Source organism: Euprymna scolopes, chromosome 9 (assembly GCF_053919585.1).
Source record: "Euprymna scolopes isolate OS-2025 chromosome 9, ASM5391958v1, whole genome shotgun sequence".
NCBI lineage: Eukaryota > Metazoa > Mollusca > Cephalopoda > Sepiida > Sepiolidae > Euprymna > Euprymna scolopes.
This window is the reverse complement of record NC_136490.1, coordinates 70,490,530-70,514,562: the sequence shown is the minus strand read 5'-3', so window position 1 is coordinate 70,514,562 and position 24,033 is coordinate 70,490,530. Positions and strand designations below refer to the sequence as shown.

The 24,033-nt window shown below is 34.4% G+C and overlaps 1 protein-coding gene across 12 annotated transcripts in view; it reads left to right on the top strand.

The window, feature by feature from the left end:
• The window catches only part of LOC145284706 (uncharacterized), a 2,222,015-nt gene that overhangs the window by 1,383,598 nt on the left and 814,384 nt on the right, over positions 1-24,033 (top strand). The window contains exon 1 of one of the 12 annotated variants that reach the window (XM_080133601.1): positions 18,788-19,062. The exons of the other annotated variants lie outside the window; for them this stretch is intronic. The gene's annotated coding sequence lies outside the window, so the exon portion shown is untranslated. Of the gene's footprint in view, positions 1-18,787; positions 19,063-24,033 lie in introns of those variants that run through there. 12 annotated transcript variants of the gene reach the window in all.

Below are 24,033 nucleotides of genomic sequence, written 5' to 3'. Positions count from 1 at the left end.
TCGAATAAGTGGGGTAGCCACTGGCGCAGTGGCTTCCCCCTGTTCGTTTTCAGAATCTGCTGATGTGGCCAACTTCCCCACAGCGGTAACACATGACTTCTGGCTTTGGCTCCCTGCACTCCCTCGCCATATGGGGCCCTTGGCATCGGTAGCATCTGCCAGAGAATCTGGGTCTCTGCCACAGTCCTCTCTGCTTTTCGTCCTTCACAACTTCCTGCTGCAGTTTGCTTCGTTGAGCGACAGCTACAATTCCCTGCTCACTCTCTTTTTTCCTGGCCAGCACCCTCGCCTGTGTAATCAACTCTGCCACCTCCATAGTATTTACACCGGGCTGTTGCTGCAGAGCTATAGAAATATGGTCCGGGAAGCCATTGATCATGTCATCTTAACCATCTGTCGACGGCCCCCTCCAATGAATCCTGCTAGTCCCGTCAACCTCCTGATATTGTTGGTGTAAACATCAACAGGCTCTCCGGTCCACACCATATAGCTTAGTTTGCCATATGCCACAAACGGTCCTTCGGTAAATGCTTCCTTCAACTTTTCCTCAATGGCGTCAACAGACAGTCGATCCTCCTCCCGCATCTCTAGATATAGGGCCAGAGCATCACCATCAAGATACAGTGGTATCAAGCTGGCTACATCCGCGATGTCCCGCAACTTAGCGATAAGTTTTACCTTGGTCAGCCAGGTTATAACATCTCCCTCTCCAGAGAACGTCTTAAGCATTTCACTGCTGATCCTCTTTGCTTCCATAGTTCCCGCCAAAATAGCTTGTAGTGAAGTAGAAAAAAAAGAAATAAAAAAAAAATATATAACACACAGCTGTTCCTTCCAAAAGGTCGAGCTCTTCAACGTCCAAAAATAATTCACCGTCGCAAAAAGAATTCGCCGTCACTTCTTCCAACCGTCGTTTCACTCTCTGCGCTCTTCACGCCTGCTTAAAAAAAAGTACCGTTTATATGCTGCCCATTTCTCCACTTATGCAGATTGACTATCAATCAGAGCCATCTAGTTTTCCATTTCTCCAAACAGCCAATTTGCAAAGGGGGACAACTCAAACCACACAGAGCCATCTAGTTTTCCATTTCTCCAAACAGCCAATTTGCAAAGGGGGACAACTCAAACCACATAATTCTTTGCTAAAATCTGATTCTCCTTTATTGTATCCTCTATGATAATCGACTTTTTTCCTTTCATAATAATATCGTGTTAGTTATTCTTTTTCTACTCATATTACTACCTGTATCTTTTGAAAAGGGTACAATTACAGCAGCGATTCGAAAGGTACCACTCCAAAATAACAACATTTCTAAATGGGTAAGTGTAAGTATAGACCGTTGCATGCCGTCCAAAAATTCCAGCCAAATCTTAATAGCCAGCCATGGTTCTCTCCAGAATGTGCTGCTGCAATTACTCACGGAAATCATTTTTTCCATTGCTTCAAACTTAATAGATGTATTGAAACTAAAGCTGCTTTCAGGACTGCCAGCAACCACTGTAAAAGAGTAATTAAGAATGTGAGAGAGTTGTATGCTCAGTCAGTTAAGTCCAAAGTAGCTGAGCAACAGCTTGGTTCCCACCAGTTTTGGCAAATAACAAACTAAAACTTATGATCTCAGAGGAAAATTAAATCTCGAAACTATAGGAAGACGTGTGCAGAACAGGAAACTCTGTTGGTTTCCTCATATTGCAAGAATCGATGGATTAGTAGAGGTAGATCAGTTAATGCAGCAAAGAGAGATGGTTGATGAAAAGTCAATGTACAACAGGAAAGGAAGTGATAATAAAGGTTTCTGAGAAAAGGGGGTAATTAAAGACATGGCCAGAAGTATGTTAGTCTAGACATCATTTTCTAAAATGCATTAAACTGCTACTGCTGCTACTGTTTCTGGTGGTGGTGGTGGTGGTGGTGGTGGTGCCGCTGCTGCTGCTGCTGCTGCTGCTGATGATGATGATCATGATGATCATGATGATGATCATGATGATGATCATGATCATGGTGATAGAGATACATTTCAGTATTATCTAAACTCTGGGCAAAACAGAAAAGCACCATTCTTATAAATTTGTTTAAAAATAACCTGCATTATGATGATTACTCTCAGAACGTGGCAAAATAACACAAGTTATAAAAAACGTGTCAAAATAACGCACGTTATAAAAAAAGTGTTTCTCTTCAACAGAATCCTAACTTGTAGAGGTGAAACACCTTTACAATTAACTGCTGTACATTTTTACATATTAACAAGCCCGGCAAAATATTTTTTGCATTTTTTTTCCTTATTTTCCTTTTTTTTTTTACATTTTTTTTTTTCAAACTGATAAGTTATTGTAAAACTGTGTTCAATGACGTGTGCTTTTCAGTATGCAAACCAAATTATAGACTGGCAATTCTTTTTTTGTATTATTTCATGTTGAGTGTCATGAATAAATTTGAATTCCTACACACCTTCTAGGCTTTCTATTGTTAAGACTATGAAAGTCATTTGGCTAACCTAATTGCCAACAGTCTTGATAAATATGCCAAGCTTACAGTCAATAACTTCTCAACTTTCATCATGAATCTATATACTAAAGCTTATATAAATAAATATATATATAAATATATATATATATACATATATATATATATATATATATATATATATATACGTATGCCACTGTAAGCATACATATTATATATATATATATGCAAGCGTACATATTATATATATATATATATGTGTATATATATATGTATATGTATACACATGTATACAAATATATTTACATATACATATGTAGAGTACCGATAAAATAAGAAAATGGAAATATAAAAATATATACTAATGTATATAGATTTATGCATTTATTCAATAAGGATGATACATCGGTTTGGGGGTGTAGCTTTGCATTATCCTGATAAGTCCCCTATTAAAGAAACGATCTTATTCTTATCTTTTTACTCTTCATAAAAATATACATATGTAGATACCTGTATATATATATATATATATATATATATATATATATATATATATATATATCAATACAGACACATGGATATACATATATATTGAGATATATACACATACCTATATAGATAACAGCAAGTGGAGACTTGACTCCAAATATTTCTCATATGTTATATCTCCCCTCTTTTGGAAATAAGGTACGATTATGAATATCTCCGGTATCAAATAACCATTATACACTAAAATTCCCTTTATTTATGAAAACCAAAGAGGGAAGATATAACATATGAGAAATATTTGGAATCAAGTATCCCTTGCTGTTATTTAAGATCATTTGAAACCATAGCAGCAAGTTTTAGTCTCCTCCCCATCAAGGCGAGAGGTTTGGGGGAAATATAAGATATTTTGTAATTCATATGCAAAACTTGTAAAATTATGATTGAAATATCTGTTAAGGTGCAGTATCTTTCCACCCACAAAAATCCCTTAAAATAAGCACTATTATGAGGTTTCGAGGATGCTGAAAACGAAGTTAAAATCCCATGACACAGATAATTTCAATGATATGAATAAATTATAGTTTTAAAAAGTGGGGGATCATTTATCTATATTAATTAAACGTAAAATAAACACCCTATTTATAGCCAAGGGTACGATAAATAGGTGCTCATTTACATACATGATCACACATATATGTATGTATATATATATGTATATATATGTGCATATATGTATGTATATATATATATTTATATATAAACTAACATAAAAAAAAACATAACCTAGATTTAAAACAGGTCAAGAAACTAGATGTCCAGGCTAAATAGAGCACACACAACGGAACAGGTCAACCAGAGGTCAAATAGGCCTTTGTCCAATAAGTGCATGTTCATTGGCTGATAGGAGGGCGCGGTGGATACTACAAAGCTGATTGGCTAACTAAAATCTCAATAGAAAGTGTGTATATAAAAACGACAGACAACCACAAAATTCGAGCATAAGCCTGAAGAGTCCTAGAGTGGATAATACGTGGAATATTCAGTGTAGCTTAATCGCCTTAATATTTTATAACTTACTATATACATATATATATTTATATATAAATATTTTTTGCGGTGTACAAAATTTTATTATGGCTATGTAAAGACTAAATTTAAACTTGTTCGAAAACATTATTTTAGATTGTGAAATTAAAAAATAAAATTGATGTGTCAACTGACCAGTTTCGAAGCTCGCTCAACAGAGCTAAAATCGAGCTTAATTACGTTTTAAAAAGAAAAGGGGGGAACAATGAATCCGAGATGAAAAAGTAGGGGGAAAAGGGGGGGGATTAATTATTAAATAGAAACTAGATTAAGCCCTAAGAGATTCTCTTTTTGTTTGCAAAGAGAAGGTCTCAGAGTCTTAATATATATAGTTTCTAGAATTTTAAGATGATAAAGAGAGTGCGACTTACTAAGGATCGAAAAAAAGTCCGCACTAAAATTCAAAGCGCAAATACGATTATTTATAAGGTGTTCTCTTATAGATGAGCCATGGGTATTGTTCAAAATGTCCGAAGGTAGGTAGTTTCCATTTCGAATTTTGGATGGAACATGTTGTTTTACCCTATTATCTAATCTTTGAGACGTCCGCCTGACGTAGCGCACAAAAACGTAAACAAAAATAAATAATAGAATTGTTATGGTTCTTCCCCCCACCATAACAATTCTATTATTTATTTTTGTTTTGTTGAATTCGTAAGATACCCATTTATCAAGTTCTTGTATCTTTCTAATCTCTCTAAAGTGGTTAGACATCGTTACATACATTACACCTAATTCAGAAGTAAGTTTTGCATAAATTATCTTAGGCTAATTGATCGTTGTCAGCATCCGATGGCCGAACACTACGCTCATCATCTTCAAGACTATCGTCACCGCCACAAAATTTCCAAAAGCACCTTTGTGCTGTGTGTTCATTAGTGGTTCCTGAGCCAAATGCTTTGTTGATATTGTGAGTTGTTTCAGCAGCTTTTTGGCCTAGCTTGAATTGAAATAAGAACATTGTGCACATTTGCTTTTTTTCCATCATGTATTTAATGTTCTGAAAAGAAGACATAAATGTTTTAAAACGATTGTAACTTAAGCGATCATTTAAAATCTAAATTAAAAATTCCGCAAGAATTTTCTAGTCAATCTAAAATATATATTGTGTATATATAACACAGCGAAGACCCGACATCCCTGGTCAAAGGTCATTTCCTGGTCATGGAAGCGCTAATATAACTGTAGAACTGTAACCTCCTTCACTCGTCCCAATGCACTGAGTAAACTTATGTCTTGTAACATCACCTGTTTAGCGTCTGAACAGCCAAAACTCTCCCTCCACACCTTCAAGTGACCTGCTTTATATTACATTCACCCCCGTGAATCTCGCGAGATCACATGAGACCGTTTCTGTTAAATATCATAGGCGCCATCTTGCTTCTTCTTTTTCCTGTCCAACGCGCATGACAGGCAGACACGTGGGCACTTCACCGGTAGGTAGTGTGTATGTCCGTTTTTATTTTCCCCGCAATAACACTATGAAGACCGTGTTGTTCACCAGAACGTAAATGTTGTACTAGGTGGTTCTGATTCAGACACCCACAGAAGCCCAACAGTGTGGTCTTGGTCGATTCTTCGATGATGGGGTTGAGTGTGATATTCCTGTAGTTCTTGCCTGAATGACGACTCACACGTAAAGAACAAAAATAAGGAGAAACATCAAAGAAAAAACTCAAAAAGTCCAAATTACTGCAGTTGAGTCGGAAATGATGAAAGTAGAAACACGACGACTTGGTAAGAATAAGAACATTCATATAAAGCTAGGGTTAGTAGTACAGAAAAGGTTAGTAATTCGAGGGGGGGTCGTCTCTGTACGACATCAGGTATAGCTCTCATTGAGCGGTCTAGACTTGCTGATTATATGACTAATGAACAAATCCATCTTAGTGATTATAAGGGTATGTATGTCCCCACAACACTTTTTTGTTCAAGGGAAAAAACTTTAATATTTCTTCCTTTTTGGATCGATGATAAGGGGTTCAGTAACCTTTCTCTTCCTTGTCGATCGGCTCTGTTCTAAGTTTGCTTAGAGAGGCTCGCTATCGAACATATCATATAATGTATCGCTAGCTTCTTCCTCGACTTGAGGTGTGTCTTTGCCATCGTCACGATGACGTCTAATTTGATTTAGGTGTCTCTTGTGAGTGGTGGTAGGGCCTAGAACGATTTAGGTTGTGTTTCCAATTCTTTTGTCAATTGTTCCCTGTTCCCAAAACGATGTATTGTTTTTGTATGCTTTAAAGAAAATTTTTTCTCCTGGGTTATACTTTTTTGTGGGAACGGTAGTGGTCGTAGCTGAATTTGCTCGTTTTGGCAGTAGTTTTTCGAATACTGGCCGTATTTTTCGCACAAACATGGTCTCTGCAAGAAACGTTGCTTCAGGGGTATTCGGGTTCGGTGTGATCCTGTAACCCTGTAAGAATTGTTGTAAGACCTTTTCTGAAGTGTTTCCGAAGCTTTCTTCAATGCTCTTTTCAAAGTGTCTACGAAACATTTTGCCTGCCCATTTTATCGTATATGATACGGAGGTATAGGGATGTGTTTTATTTGAAAACTGTCGCAGAATTCTTTAAAATCAGTTGATGTGAACTGTGTCCTCTTGTCACTGACTAAGCAATCAACAACACCAAATCGGGCAAAAAGTTCATGGAGGAAAGAGATAGTGACCCCTGTGGTGGGTCCCTTGCACCTGAGTACTTCTGGCCATTTTGAATAGCTATCTACTATAATCAAGTAGTAGACATCCTCCACTGGTCCTGCAAAATCCATATGGTCTTCTCGACCAAGATTGGTCTGTCTTTGGCCATGGTTTGTAGGTGATTGGTGGTGCTTTAGCTGCTAGAGAACAACCCTTGCAAGAATCCACCAAATTTGAGATGCCTAAATCCATATTTGGCCAGTATACATAACTCCGCATAAGGCTTTTCATCCTATTCTTTCCTGGATGACCTGTGTGAAAATCTCTTGTATTCGTTTCTGAAAAGGAGAAAATGTCCACTATCTGTCGATGTTTTTCCATGATCTTCTGTTTTGTGGGGCAAATGAATTCATCTTCTTGGGCTTCGCATTTTATTTAATGTAGGGTAACTGGTAGTTCTTTAATCACGCTAAGCATCATATTCTTGATCTTGCTGTCGTTTCTTAAAGAGGCGATCACAATGTCTTCTAATGGTTCGCTTTGACTTGGAATTAACCTCTACAATCCGTCAACATGACTAATTTTTTGTGAGGGTAGATATTCTAACTTAAAGTTATAGTTAAGTAAGATCGTACCCCATCTCAGCAATCTGTTTGCTGCATACACAGGTCATCCTTTCTTCGATCCAAAGATAGTTAGGAACGGTTTATGGTCAGTTTGCAAATTGAAAATCTTCCATGCAAATAACGATGGTACATTGTTACTGCAAATATTATTGCGAGGGCTTACTTCTCGATCTGCGAGTAATGTTTTTCCAAAGGTAATAAAGTGCTTGACGCATTTGCCACTGGTTTCTTGCTTCCATTCGGCATTCTGTGTAATATGCAAGCGCTTATGCCATAAGAGCTTTCGTCACTGGTAACTATGATATCTAATTCTGGATTGTAATAGGTCGGACGTCAGTGCAATTTTAATTTTGTTGAATACTTTCTGCCATTCAGATGTCCATTCCCAAGTACTGTCTTTCTTCAAAAGTTTATTAAGTGAAATCCGAAGATTATGCATGTTGGGAATAAATGACTGGTAATAGTTGGCCAGTCCTAGAAAACTTTGTATTTCGGTGACGTTCCTGGGAGTTGGCATGTTCTTCATTGCAGTTGTCTTGTCAGGATCTGGTCTCCTTCCTTCTTTGTCAATTATGTATCTTAGGTATTTAATTTCTTCTAGGAAAAATTCGCACTTTCCTTCCTTGACTTTGAAACCGAAATCCTATATCCGTGAAAATACTTTTTGCGTGTGCTCTCTATGTTGTTCCTTGGATTTGCTGATGATAATTATATCGTCCAAGTATGCAGTAGCGAAATCGAGTCTGTCTAGCATACTATCCATTATTTCTTGAAAAATCGCCGGAGCGACCTTGACCCCAAATGCTAGTCTCTCAAATTTGTATAAATCCCTGTGCGTGTTTATGCAAAGTAGCTGTGAGCTATTTTCCTCAACCGGAATCTGAAGATAATCCTCACTGAGATCGACCTCAGAGAAGATCTTACCTTCGTTCAGTTTCGCGAAAATCTCCTCAGGACTAGGCAGTGGGTAATGGTAGTCTTTCAAGACGGCGTTTAGCCCAATAGAAAAATCAGCGCAAATGTAGATTTCTTTTTGTTTCTTTTTACGTACACGGCAGAAGCTGCCCATTGGCTGAATTCCATTTTTGATAAGATTCCAGTTTTGACTAGTTTGTCAAGTTCCGCATTGATTTTCTCTAGCGAAGTGAATGGTACGTTCCTTTTCTTCCTAAAAACTGGTTCTGCATTGGATTTCAGTTCAAATTTGGCTGTTGCTTTCCTACATTTACCCAGGCCCGCTGTAAAAATTTCTGGAAAAAGCTTTTTTAGATCAGCTTTAATTTCTAGTTTTTCTGTAAAAAACGATTCTAATTTTTGGCAAAATAAAATTCCTGAAACTAGTTGTTCCAAAATAAATTTTCTGTGTTCGTGAGCTCAAATAATTTCAGTTTTTTCGTTGTACCATTAAAGGTGACATTTGTAGTTCTCCTTCAAAACTAATTTTTTTTTCCAGTTACCGTTTTTGCTGACTTTCCCGTTTTATGCATATTCGGCCTATCTAAATTTCTCCACGTCTGCAAATTTATTATCGATAAGTCTGATCCTGAGTCTAATTGCAAATTAACTTCCTTGTCTAAAATACTAAGACGTATTTTCAACTGTTATTTTCGTCTTTCTTATTCATTCTCGTCTGTTGAGGCCGAATTTTACTTTTCCTCTGCCGTTTGCAGTGTGAGCTTTTGTATCCTATTTATTTGCAATTAAAACATTTCTTTTGCGAAAGAGGTAATCCTCTGGCCAATGCAAGCTTCCACAGCAAAAACAAGGCGTTGAAGGCTTCTGGTTACCTTATCTTTCGTGCTTGGTGAGAAGATAGAGTCCAGTTTCCGTTTTGTTTTTTGGAGAGTACCCCTTAGTTCTTCTCTGTATGTGGGCAATACCAGCTTCTTCGATGTTCTTTGAGTCCTTGATATTAATGATCCTTTGGCAATCTTCCGACAGTTTTTGTACAGTTAAGCCTGGTTCACTTTCCAGTTTTGACAAAACTCTTCGACGGATCTCAGAGTATTTTGTCGAAGTTAAACCCTGGACGAATATGAGGCACTTGAAATCATCGGCCCTCAATTCTGACAATTTGAAATCGTCACAGCGTTTGTTGACAATCGAAGTGAAAGTCAGAAGTCCACATCGTCTTTTTTCGTAAGGTTCAAGAATTTCCACCGTCCGTGGAACAGCGACATCTTTGAGCTGAATAGTTCAGTTAGTCGTTTAACAGTTTCCGTAAACGTCAAATCGCTAGTCTTTTGTAGCAAGATATAGTCGACGAATTTGTTGTGTTCCGTAGCCCTAATTTGCTGACTTTTTTTTGGTCTGCCTAATTTTCACAGTCGATATTGTACAGATCTTCATACCGTCTGAAATACGTTTCAAACGTTCGATTTTCTTCAGTAGAGTAGGTAAAATTATTTATTGTGCTTAGTACCACACTGTGGTGAAACGTTGTATCGCTCTCTGTAGTTTGATTCCTATTAAAACATGGAGTAGTGCTTCAGTTCTCTGTTTCGGTTCTGTTTGTAATGCAAAGAGTCTGTCCCCAACTCTCTTTTGCATTTGGATCATTCTTTCTTCTGCCTGCTGAAGTCTATTGTCAGCTCTTCTTTACTGGTTCATTTGAAATTCAATTAGACGTGTTATCGTCTCTTTCACATCTTCCATTGTGTCTCTTTTTATTTTATTTTCTCGAAGAGAAAAGAAATTCTATTCTTTTAAGGGAATTTTAACTTAACAGAAGTCACAACAATGGAAAACTTTTATAATTTATGGACTAGATTAATTTTGCATACATTTATTTTCTCGTTGACACGTGTTCCTTTTATCTCAGATATGCCAATAGTCCGGAAATGGAGACAGATTTTTGGTTTACCGTAGAAAAATAAATAGTACAATATACTATATACAATATACACCAGACAATATACAATATCAAATATACAATATCAAATATACAATATAAAATATACATTATGAAATATACAATATAACACATACAAGTCAACAAATCAACTTGTCAACTTGTGTTCAACAAAGTTACGGTTTAAAAAGAAAATTGTCCAGGGTTCCTGTTTTCAGTAATAGATATTGTTGCACGATCAGTACTATTTTTTCACTCCGCTGGCGAGCAAAAATTTATCCAACAACGAAAAGAGTCTTTATTTTAAAAGTGCTGAAAAAATTGACAGGTGAAAGAAAGAAAAAAGAAGGTATCATTTCCATTTAGTGTGCGTGCGTACCGTTGCAAAAAATCTTTTTTCAAATCATCAAAAACAAAAAATGCCTTCCCAGCACATAAAAAGAATATTTGCCTTTTTATCACAACTGTCTCTTTTTCTTTTTTTCTCGGTACAGTTCAAACAAACAACTAGTCGGTCAACAATAACCACTTTGTCATAAAACAAGAATTCATTTCCCAAAATTTCAGTAACAGAAGAAAAACTCTTCCAACATAAAGTCCATGTGTAATTTGCATAAACAATTGGGTCGACACGTTCTACGGCAAATTAAAACAAGATTACATTTTTTTTCTTTTTAGTAAGCATGAAAAAGAAATTCTACTAACAATTTCTTTGAGTAGATAAATTTAAGTTTTGTAGTCTTTTTTTTTTTACACTGCAATTTTCCGTCATTAAACTTTTGTTGTTTTGCGTTGTAACTTGGAAAGTTTGCAATTCACCATTTCGTACGTTTGAAAGTTGAAAGTTTTGCGCGTGAGTTCTTAAAATTTTTTTTTTTTTTTTGCATCCTTGTCGCCATTGTAGTGGAGTCGGAAATAGTGTAAGTAGGAACACGACGTCTTTGGTAAGAATAAGAAGAACATTTATATCAAGCAAGGGTTAGTGGTACAGAAAAGGATCAGTAAGTTCGAGGGGAGTCGTCTCTGTACGATATCCGAGATAGCTCTCATTGAGTGGTCTAGACTTGCTGGTTATATGCCTAATGGACAAGTCCATCTTAGCGGTTATAAGGGTGTGTATGTCCCCACAACAATTACTCAACTCAAAGTCTCCAGGGAGGACGCGTTGTGGACCGGATGCACAGCGCTAGGGTAGCCAATCTCCTCTTGCTTGCTGCTCGCTGAAAGAGATTACTTCAGTTTGGTAACATTCATCTGCAAGTTTAAATAATTCTGATAACAGGAAAATGTCATTTTTACAATTATAGACAGAAGAAAAGAAAAAATATATGTATATAATATCTTTCTTTTTCACCAGAAGTCTGCTTACATAGTGAGTCAAACGGGACCTTTCTTCGACAGTCAATTTTCTTTTCTTCCTTTATCGGGCGGTTGGTGAAGAGGGGGGGTGACGACAGACCTGACTTTCAATTTTCTGCTCTCGACTAGCGAAAATCGCGTTCTGCACCTCGTTTTATAGGTAGGTATTAGGTAAGGTCTGGTAAGTCTTATGTTCTTTGTCGAACCAATCTCTCTTCATTACATCACACTCTGATTCGCCCGGATTCGCTAATTAATTAGGTGATTCCCCAACAAATTTTCTATTATCAGTTTTCCCACGCGGCCAAAACTAAGATCTTAACCTCAAGGTCAAATCGAAGAAAAAACATTACTACCCGACAGCATGTAGCGAATCTCTTTGAAAACAATGTTATCAATGTTCTCGAAATTATTTTTCCTTCATGTATTTTGCATCAGCATTCAACCGGTTTAATCGGCAAGGCCGCCGCTGGTACCCAGAATCGCTCACATAAATAAAAGCTCTAATTCAGCTCCCCCCCTTTTTTAGGCAATGTTCGACCATCATAAGTAGTTGGGTCACATATATATACATTAAGACATATATGCACATGCATACATACATATGAACATATAGGTCTATATCTCTAACATATCAATATCACACACACACACACACACACACACACACACACACACACGCACACACACACACACACACACACGCACACACACACATATATGTATTATGAGTTCAATATTTTTCTTTCGATTTTTACCGCTTTAGTAGCTATTTTTATCGTCTAAAAAACAAAATCGAATTTATTTCACAGGTAAAAACCTCCTTTATATATGGACCAAGAATTGAAAGAGTATTTTGGTAACAGTTTCCCACACAGACATATAAGGTCACACGCACGCACACGCGCACACATCTATCTATCTATCTATCTATCTATCTATCTATCTCTCTCTCTCTCTCTCTCTCTATATATATATATATATATATATATATATATATATATATATATATAGAGAGAGAGAGAGAGAGAGATAGAGAGAGAGAGAGAGAGAGAGAGACAGACAGACAGACAGACAGAGAAAGAGATGCTTTTTCAATTATATTCTACCTTTTATTTATACCAATCCTTTAATTTCTGAAATTTCATGTAACTACAGAACATGTATAAATAAATGACTAGAGGCCTATATTAAAATTTCAAGATGTTGTCCACCGTATCGTTTATTTCTTTTAGCATGTTAAAATTTGATTGAACATTTTAATTAGCCTAAAGAAATAAACGGTAAGCTTGACAACATCTTAAAATTTGTAATATAAACCTTTTGTGATTTATTTATATACATATATGCATGTGCAAACCATTTTCACCTTAAATACACAATGTAGAAAATTGAATAAATAGAAGTGTGTGTAATACTTTAATAGAACCAATCATCTAATGAGGAACCATAAAAATGAATAATTAATTTAAGTTCGATTTCAAAGGAATATACAAATTTGTTAACTTTCGTGAAGTTGCCTTCATATCCATAACTGTACATATTAAGAAGTTCGTTTAAATAATTTTTTAAATAAAGAAAGTAAGCTTTTAATATCAACGTCAGTGCACGCACGAACAACAAAAAACTATTAATTGATTAATTAGGTTCAGATATAAAGTTATCATGGATAAAATCTAAAGCAGATAAGGTTAAAAAAAAAGAGTCGTTTCTTCCGATTTTCGATGGCCTTCTGAGAAGTTTTTATTTTATTTTATTTTCTGACTTCGAAATTCACTTGAAGACCTGATGAAACATGAAAATGTTAAAACGTTGATACATCCGCATAGACTGTTTATAATATTGTTACTGCTGCAGTTTAAAACCCGTTTTTCCGTGACTCTCGCTCGGCAACGCCCGGCGGACAACGGAAACCACCGAATTATACCGAGCGAACAAAAGTTAATAAAAAAACGTACAAAAAATAAAAGAAAATAAAACAAACAACTTTCCGTACTACTTTCATAAATTTTACTGTTTTATTTATTTTCTATGGCAGCTGTGTATATTTTCTGTTTTTGTTTTTTTTTGGTGGTGGGGGGGGTAATAAAAATTTGTTTCTTTGAATTAGTGAACAAATATATATTTTGTCTTGTTTGTGTATGGAAAGTTATTTTGGTACTTTTTTCACGATCTGCCGCAGCGTAGTATAAACACCCTCAACCTCCCCATGTTAAGAACGTCTTTTGAGGTTAGGGATGTTTATTCCGAAAGCCGTTCTTAACATAGGTGTTTTGAGGGTGTTTCTACTACGCTGGAACTGTCCTTGTTCCTATTTTTCTTTTAAACTCTTTCCTTTCCTCTTTTATTTTTTTCTTCTTCACATTTTTAATGTTTGCTCACTCGCGTCTCTTTTTGCTCTCGGTCTAAGCTGGCGGTTTTCCGTCGTTTGCCTGGCGTTGCCGAGCGAGACTCACGGAAAAGGGGCTTTAAACTACAGAAGTACCACAGCGAAGTGTATAAATATAAACATCTGATAGAGTTAATAAACTCTTTGAACCCTACACAATGATCTATACAAATATATATGTAGATACATGCGTGTATAAATGTAATGGGTACGTTTGATACAGTCATTTTAAGTATGCATGAAATAGCATGTTTTGCAAGGTGACAAGGTTACAACTTGGCATTACAGTACATTACATTAAGTATATAATTCAGAGAGATGGGATGAATTTCGGAGGCGGGGGTTGCAGTTGTGTACGTCTTATCTTTTGTTTGAGGATCCTCCATTGACACCTTCCTATTATTTTTTTTACTCCTTTCTTTATAAGAGACATTCATATTCATAATTGGAGCTCTCAAATTGTATATCACATACAGGAGACACTTGGCCAATTATGAAAAAAAAAAGAGAAGAAAATGAGAAATGAAAGACTAATTGAGAAATATCCTTTTTTGTCCATATGTATCATTCAGCTTGTGTATACACTAGAAAGGGCACACTTTCTCTTAACTAGCTTTCGCAAATCTATCATTATCTTCAGGACCAAATGAACTCTTCCTCAAGCTTAAATGCATTTTGTCACTCCATTATCACTTCTGATTGGCTGCTTAAAATGGGCCCATACCATCCTTTACGATCTTTATACAAATCATGCTTGGCTTATAAGCAAATGTCTATCAATAAAAAAAATCATCATTATATAAGATATCAGAATGGTTAATATATAATAATGTATAATAATATGTACTTCATACACAATATATATTTTATATCTCATAAAATATATGCGTCATAAATAATATATATAAATAATATATATATTTTATATCTGAAAGTGTTATGCAAAAAATGCTCTTTATTCTTTGTCATAATTATTAAACTCGCTGAAAATAAAGTGTTTTGTAAAATGATACCAATGTCTCTGTGTTTATCATGTTGAATAACTTCAATATGGCTAGATATGGTGTTTCAAGCTGAGATTGAAACACTTACCATAACAACGAAAAAATGGAAAAACATGATTGAAAATGGATTTGAGAGAAAGAGAAATCAATAAGGACCTGGCCAGAGATAGATAAATTTGGAAGTCAATTTGTAAAAACTGTAAAACTGACTTTAAACATAATACGATACTGTTACATTGTTGATATGTTGTTGTACATCATTCATTCATCATTTTTAATCGATCAGATGATTGTTTTCCCGTTATAGTTAGAATTCTTTCTAAAAATGACATCAGCTGCTTACAAGAGCAAGCGCGTGAAGGTTGTCAACATCCCTAAATGAAATTGTTTCTATGAAATGAATTGGATTTGAACTTGGCACACCAAGGTTGTCAGTCTGTGTCATAAACTACTAAGCCATCATCACCTCCCTGTTGTTGTAGCTACTCTTATAATGTTGTTGTTAAGTGCATTAAAATTCACGAAGGTTGTACCTCAGAATTGTCTGGTCTGCATGAAGTCTTTTTTTTGTCATACTATTCATTAATCTACAAAATTGCTGGTTATTACCTCTGACACTGAGAACAGTATGACTCTATGTTTGTATACAATGTCAGGAAAGGTTTAGCCTAAAACACATAAAGGAGTATCACAGGACAAACGTTATCACTTCGACTTTATTCATTTGTAATTTTCCACCTGATACACCTTTGCTTGCAGCACGCAAAGTCAGAGATGACCAGAGGACAACGTATCCTGATATTGACTCCTGGGTTTTTACAAGATGGCTGTAAGTCGAATAGTTCTAAACTTATCAGGTTGCCACTACCGCTATCATGGTGAGGAAAGGTTAGATTTTAAGATGGTAGTAACTGCATTGTTGATTCATCTTCGCTTGCCACATGCAGGAGCAGAGGCAACCAGAGTAAGGCGCATCCTGATGCCAAACTTTCCTGACATTTCACCAGAAAACTAGATAGCTTTGACACTGCCATGTTATCCCAGCCGCTACCATAGTGAGAAAGAGTTGGACTTTAGAGGGGGAGGTGCTGCTGCTGCTGCAGCCTCTGATTATGGTGTCGCAATTGACCTTCAAAACCTTCTTCAGATTTTATGGCAATACAAACTAAAATAAGAACATCAATCATTTAAATTACATTTCCTCATCACAAGAATTCTGACAAAAATGATAACAGCATGTAAGATTTTTCAGAAACATGCAATGATTAAGATTCATTTTTACTGACCGACAATTGATTGGAACCACTGCAAATTCAATTGCCTCGAATGAACCCAAAATTATGTTTATTCATTAAAATAATTACTTCGTTATTTTTAGATTAAGAAAAAATAATAAAACAACCTTATTATTTAATTAATTGAATTTTTTTTAACTTGACTTTCTAAAAAATCCTATACATTTTTAAACATTAAGAACAAAAAAAATAATTTTTCATTTCTGAAAATTATTTTTTTTCTTTGTTACTTTTCAGTTGAATCAAATTGGTGTTATTTCTTTTGATACAATAATTACCTTCTCTTGTGGAAGTAAAAAAACAAGTTTCACTCAAAAAATATCATAATTCATTAAGTGCTTAAATAATTAATTGGCTATGGACATTATTGGATCTTCACGACATTTAATGAGCTTTGATTTTACTAATGAAGTCCGCTTTCTAAAATTAGTTGCAAATATTGACAGTTCTTTAATTAACATGAACACATGAAAAGGATTTGCTGTTTTATTATTTATGTTGAGCATATTTTAGAACTGGCAAATAGAAAATGTTTTAGGCTCATAACTTCGAATTCTCTTGGCACATGCTGTCATCTTAAATGCATCATTCTTTTATAAATATTTCAGACATATGGATGAAATATTTAGATTTTTAAAAGAATACACAGCAAACACTTTATACTTTGCTACATATGTATAGGTATTAGTAGGAATAAGGTAAGAAGTAAACACTTTATACTTTGCTACATATGTATAGGTATTAGTAGGAATAAGGTAATAAGCAAGTAACAAACTAATAAACTAAATAGAATAAAAAATCAATGCAGAACTCTGCTTCTTTTGATTAGTTATTTCATTTCAATCATTAAATCAAGAATAAGTATTTATTGAACATAGTCAGATTAAATATACCAAACCTTGGAAGTTATGGTGGGAGAGATGGAAATGTATGAGTTAAGTGAGTAAAGTGAAGTAATGTGTTTAATCAAAGTTTAAATGCACGAATTTGATTGAAAAATTGAAAAAAATTCTCATTAAATAAAAAATACTCTGTGTTATGTAATAATTTATGCCTAAATGAAAACATGCACCCCAAATACGCATACCCAATATGTATGTATGTATGTATGTATGTATGTATTTATCTGTCTATCTATCTATCTATCTCTAGTATGTTTATTATACACACATATAAGATAGTACTCAATTACAAGTATAGCTGTATTTTAGCCATAGTTATCATTGTCTTGGTAGATGTATGTGACTGAAACAACAATATCTTCATAGTCAACTAAAATGTTCACTAGTTTGGGTAGATGTATCGTCTAAGGAACCAATATTTCTACAATTATGTCAATTTGATTGATTTGGTAGAGTCATCTTTTTGAAAACCCTATGTGACTGGAACAGAAAAGATTTATCAAAGAATGATATCTTCCTCTATGAGATGTTCCTAGTCTCATGTAATGACTCGCAGAAGCTAAGATTTAGAGAATAATGCTTCCTTTCACATATGTAGATAGAATTTAAAAGATTGTGAAAACGGGGATTTTTTTTTTTTTTAGTTGAAAAGACAGAATATCTTCTTTCAGAGATTTCACTAAATTCAAATATGACACAGAAACGCAGATAGGTGAGTTATTTAACACTAAACAATTTAGATTCGGTTGTTAAATTCGTATCTGAGATGAGAAAAGGATATTTAATGTTTGGAAGAAAAATAAAATCAGATATGTCAAGAGGTGGGCGAGGCTTTCGTTAAATCTAAAAGGAAACAAATCTCTCTATAAAATATGTACCACTATATATATATATATATATATATATATATATATATATATATATATATATATATATATATATATATATATATATATATATATAAGAGAGAGACAGAGAGAGAATCATCAATAGACAATTTTTTACCCTATCACAGATCCAAACTTATCAGTATAGCTAGCCATGGTGAGTGCTTCAAGCTGAGATTTTGAAACCTGACTGTTTGATCAGCAGGAAGGAGATGTCATTTGTTATTTTAAGAAAGCACATATTATAAATATTTTTGTAATTTTTGTTTCAAAGCAAAAATTATAAATATCACTATATTTAAAATTATTTCTAACCAGGGTGTCTCAACATTAACATTCTATTTTGATGATAAATCATATTTTGCACACACTGTATCCCCACATAAAAATGTCTAGGTTTAGTGCTGTTAGTATATATATATATATATATATATATATATATATATATATATATATATATATATATATATATATATATATATATATATATATATATATATATATATATAAATATACAAATAAAAACGCATTGGTCTTTATTATTAAGTTGAGGATTGGGATAATGTAAAAAAGAATACAGACAGATTTTAGGTAACTCGTGCCATCTGTGAATCTAAAAGTCCAATTTTCACATAAATATTTATAGAATATTTTTAATTAAAAGCTATAAGTTACAGCTTATGTTATATCTGTCGTATTAACCTTGTAATAACTCAATCAATTTTCTCATCTGCTTAAAATAGTGGCATATATAAGAAACAGAAATCATTTGCCTAACCTATAAAAAGGAGAATCCAATTTATTTGGGTCATGCAAAAAAGTATGTTTTTGACTTTCGTGTCTGGCATAACTGGGACAAGAATTTATTTTAATTAAACAAAAAAGTCCATTTCTGTAATTAGTACAACTCTGTTAGAAGTAATACGGAGAAAAAAGAAGGAAAGAGGAAATTAGTTGCAGAAAACTTGTCGAACCAGCATTCAGTATCCGGCATAAATGTTTCAACCTTGGATATAAAAAAAAATCTAAAAACAAGCTCTGCTGAGATACTGTTAATACAAATAGGGTAAGTGTTTATAATTTTGAAAATTTTCTATATTATTACCATTCTATAGAATATGATAAACTTAAAATGTGTTGTTACATAGTACGTGGGTATATCAATTTCTATTTTTATCTAGTTGAATGAAAAATCTTTGTGAAATTTGGTGGAAAATATATGCTTAAAAAGCGTATATTTACATGACAAAATAAACCACTACGATGAACGTATTTACAGATTGCTTTTATAGGAAAAAAACGTTAAAAATTGTTTTAAACAAAAATAAATTGCTTTAAACTAATGCTCTTAATGTCTAAATGTTGTGTATTATCAAAAAGGTTACTTTGTTTAAAACATATTAACATTATAAATTAATATAAACGCGATAAATAAACATAATGACAATGAATGAGCATTACATGAATGTTTATTTAATGTCATTATATTCATTTATTTAAATTTATAAAACACGTATCCAGTAAATTTGATTTGAACTCGGATATTGAGAGTGTAAAAACTACTGCGTCAAAAATGTGTACTCTGCCTATTACTTTTTTGTCAACAATCACGTTTCTATTTGCCTACGAACAAACTCCAAACCACCAAATTTTAATATAGGTAATTTGAAATAAGTCTTTTAATTTGTGCTGACATATGGTCTGAATATTACAATAAGGTTCTCTATAGAGTTTAAAGATTTACCATTTGCATTGTTGCATGTAATGTGTATTTTTAATTTAATCAGAATTTTAAAATCTGATTTGATCATTTTCCAGTATATCAACCTGTCCTACATTATTTAACCCTTAAACACAAAATCTATTGAACAGGTATTAGGATAAACTATTTGATCTATTGTCGGTGAGGCATAATTATGCTTTTCCAATGGTGTTACAGCATTAGTGAATGGAGTGGATCTGACTAAATTTGAACTTGGCTCAACTGATTCCAAAATTCTTGCAGAATATTCATATTTTTGATACATACAGCAGTAATATAGAGCTAGCTGACACCTTACTATTTACAAATACTGATTTCATGATATTAAATTAAACATTTTTTCAATCTAAATCTATGCTGACCCGTTTTTTAGTTTGTTATACTTTTATAGTAAACAGGGAAAAGTGATGTTTTATTTCAAATATTCACCACTAAAGAAAAACAAAACAAAAAACAACCTTTAGTAATAAAAATAAAAGTAATTAGTAAACTAAGATGAAACTTTTTGAGTTTCATGTGTTTTCTTTTATACTGAATGGTGTGAATTAGGGTTTGGTGAAATAAAATATTTTGGAATTGAGATTAGAGTTGATGTTTTGTTCTATTGGTAGGTATTAATATCTTCATATCCCTTTTCTTATATAAGTTATTATTCCTTTTTATACTAATAATGAATTCAGAGTAACCGAAGCGTACTGTTATGGTGAAAACTATAAAATTACATTACCTAAGTTATAGGATACAATGTTTTAATTTCATAGGTCGATATTTGAAATGTTATTAGCAGACACACAGAAACACGATTCTTATATAAATATAATTATAAAATCTATATGATGAACAAATATAAATTATGAAACATTGACAGTTTCTAATAAAACAAGGGCTGTACAATTTCTAAACACACTTGTGATATCTTACTGAATAAGTTTGGGAACAGAAAGAAATTTAAGATGACTGATAAAAATGATATGGAGAATTGGTGAGATTTGGGAGTTTTCAATCTCCTAAATGGGTTACCCTTATCAAACCTTGAGAGTCAACTCTCCTTTACTATTTTACCCATAATTAAGGGGAAGAGAGACGGGTTCATACCCTGCTTAGGTGTATTAGAGAAAATCACTTTACAGCTACTTCTAGTTTCAAACTGATGTGGCAGGCATATGCAGAAGCGCTCAGGACTTGTGTGTCAGTATCTTAGTCGGGCCTACCTACGACAGAAAATGAGTTCATCTTAGGACTGCAAAAAGATGACACCAGAGTTGTTCAGTGAGTAACTGCTGAGGTTCCTCTGGTAGCATGTCAGGTCATATCGACAGAGATTTTCGGGATCGTGGCGGGCCGTACAGATGGAGTTGTTCAGGATCGTGTCAGCTCGAGTCGACGGAATCGTTTGGGACTGTACCAGGTTGTGTCAACAGATGTGTTTGGTACCGTCGGCGATATCGTTTGTCTTGAGTCATGAAGACGAAAGCGTTTGGTTTACATTTATTGTTCAGTTTACTTGACGGTTATCGCAGTCATACTACCGTGTGTGATAGCAGCAATATATATTTTGGGGTGGAAGAACGTTCGTCTCTCGTCCCTAGTGAAGTTGCAACTTATGCACCTAATATTCCCAAATTGTCACTCATCGAGGTATTTATCTAGCTCAACGTTGCTTAACTTCAATTATTTCACATGAAACAATATTTGAACATGATGTACGTTTCAAGTAAATTCTAATCAGTTTTAATGATACAGAAAATACGTAAATGAAATTTACTCCTATAAATAATGAAATGAACCGATCCATTTTTCGATGGTTTTTATCACATAGATAAATTGAAAGGCGATCTAGAATATTCTTGACTTACTTTTTAAAACAGGTATTTATATTCTCATAAGCAGATTTATTATTTATGAACGTTTAGTAATCAGTACTAATGTTATGATATCTTGCTCCATGCTGTAGAGCCACGTTAATTATATTCATGTATGCATTTCTGGTAAGTTAACGAAGGAATCTGAGCTAAGGAGTTGCCATATGATAGGATTAACACTATTTAATAAAGATCATTTGAAACATAAAGTAACCTATGCTAGTTTCATATGGAACTTGTTTCTCTCATTATGCTTATCAAGTGAAATTAAATCCCGTTTCAAAAACTGTCTGAGTTCCATTTATTGCTTAAATTAATAATACAGAGCAACAGCAAAACATAATATGTTCCAGCTGATGACTCAGTGGTTAAGGAGGCTTTGCTTGACCTCATAAGATCAGCAGTTTAATTCTTTTTCATATTTTTACTTTATAAGAAGCTTCACTATATCAAATTGTTTATCATTTTCTCGGAGCATACTCATGCTAAATATTACTTGGTTGTATGAAGATGTTAAAGTTAAAAACAGATGTAATTTAACATATGCATTGTTACTTGGCGTCGACATTACAACATCTATGTCCATATGCCATATGACATGCAAGTGAATGCTTGGCTCTTAAAAGAGCAAAAAATTGACATGGTTATGATTTTTTATATTTGTGACATGATCCTTAGCTATAGAGATAGTCTTGACTCCTTTATAATGGGTCTGAAGTTTTCCAGACTAAAGTCAGCCCTGCATGGTCTAAAGTCTATTATGTTATGGGCATATTAACAAAAGCTCTGTTTGAATGAACAAACGTACGCACATCTTAATTGAGGCTAAGCTAGGAAAAGCCAGACCTAGACAGACTTGGAATGACCTCAAACAATAACAGATTAAAACATACATAAATGATAGTTTTATAGATAGTCATTTTGTGCTATCATATCTAATGTGCAATCCGCGAAATGAGGAAGAAGAAAATAAAGTCGGGTTATTAGTTACGATTCATCAATTACTTGTACATGTACTGGCTCTCATTCAAGGATAAATTACGTCATTAATTTGACAAGAATTACCACAACCTAGACATGATGATTTAGGCTATCCACTCGCGATTCTAGAAGTGAAGGTTATGGATGCTTGCTTTCAACAGGATTTTAACATCTACTTTTACAGTGAAGCGATACATCTACAACTGACCTTGTTATTTGAGCCAAATGGTTAAAAGCTTCAGAACTATCAGTTTACACACTAAGGTACACCCACTCTCTAGAGAAGATAATATTGAAGCAAGCCTTGTTGTCTATGAACAACTTTGTTCCTGATACAATCTAGAAAGCGAATTCAGAGATCTCAATGTACACAAGGCCAGTGATCAAAACCTTATTTTACAAAATTTTGTAGGATTTTGAAAACTGCTGGGTCTTTCAGTCTCACACCCCGGAACTCTCTTTTGCAAAGAACTTTTCTCTTCTTTCACCGGTTTTATGTTTTGAGCAAAAGCACAGTCGCCTATTCATCTGAGTTTGGTTTTTTATCCCTCTGAAGTTTCGAGAATTCTTGCGGTTAGCCTCGCTTTTTTCCCAATAAAACTAACCATGCCTACCGTTATTTCTTCTTCTTCTTCTTCTTCTTCTTCTTCTTCTTCTTCTTCTTCATATCGACAGCAGACAGAGTAGACTTTCTGCCTTTTAGAGGTTAGTGCGTTAGAAGAATTACTACTACACTCCCCCCTGATCCTACACATGGAATACTCGGGGGAGTGGGGGTCTTTTGCACTGTGTGCTTTTTCGCAGTGACACAATCATGGCGTCTTCATCAGGAATAGTACCTAAACTTACTGTGCCTTCATCCGGAATGTCATTGGATGAGTCACCATCTTCATCCACACCGAGAGTCCACTCACCCAGCGTCTCATTGATGGTTACAAATATCTCACTTCCACTCTCCGAAGATGTGTCAGATTAGGCCATTGATGGGCCTTGCCCCACTATGGGTCGCAGGTCTCTCACATGGCAAAGCATTTAATCAACTGATATATCCCGCATACTGGCACTCCCAGTCATACCTCCTACTCCATACTTTATGGTACATCGTCCAAGTGAAGCCTTTACCCACACTCGGCCACCCATTTTGTAGACAGTTTGCTGTTCATTATCTATCGGTGCTGCTGTTTTGTAAATTCCTTTAAGCTGTGTGCGGTACTAACAGACCATATTGGCAAATGCTGTAGGAGACGACAAGTCATCCTTTCACATAACATTGTACCAGTATACTGCCTTTGATATAGTGCATCGTTTTCTGACTGCAATCTTTTTTATACTTCTATCATATCGCTTCCTTATCAATATACACGCCACTCAATTTCTTGATGATGTCCATCCCTAGAAGGAGGTCTAACCCCACTGGTTTACTGTTCACTAT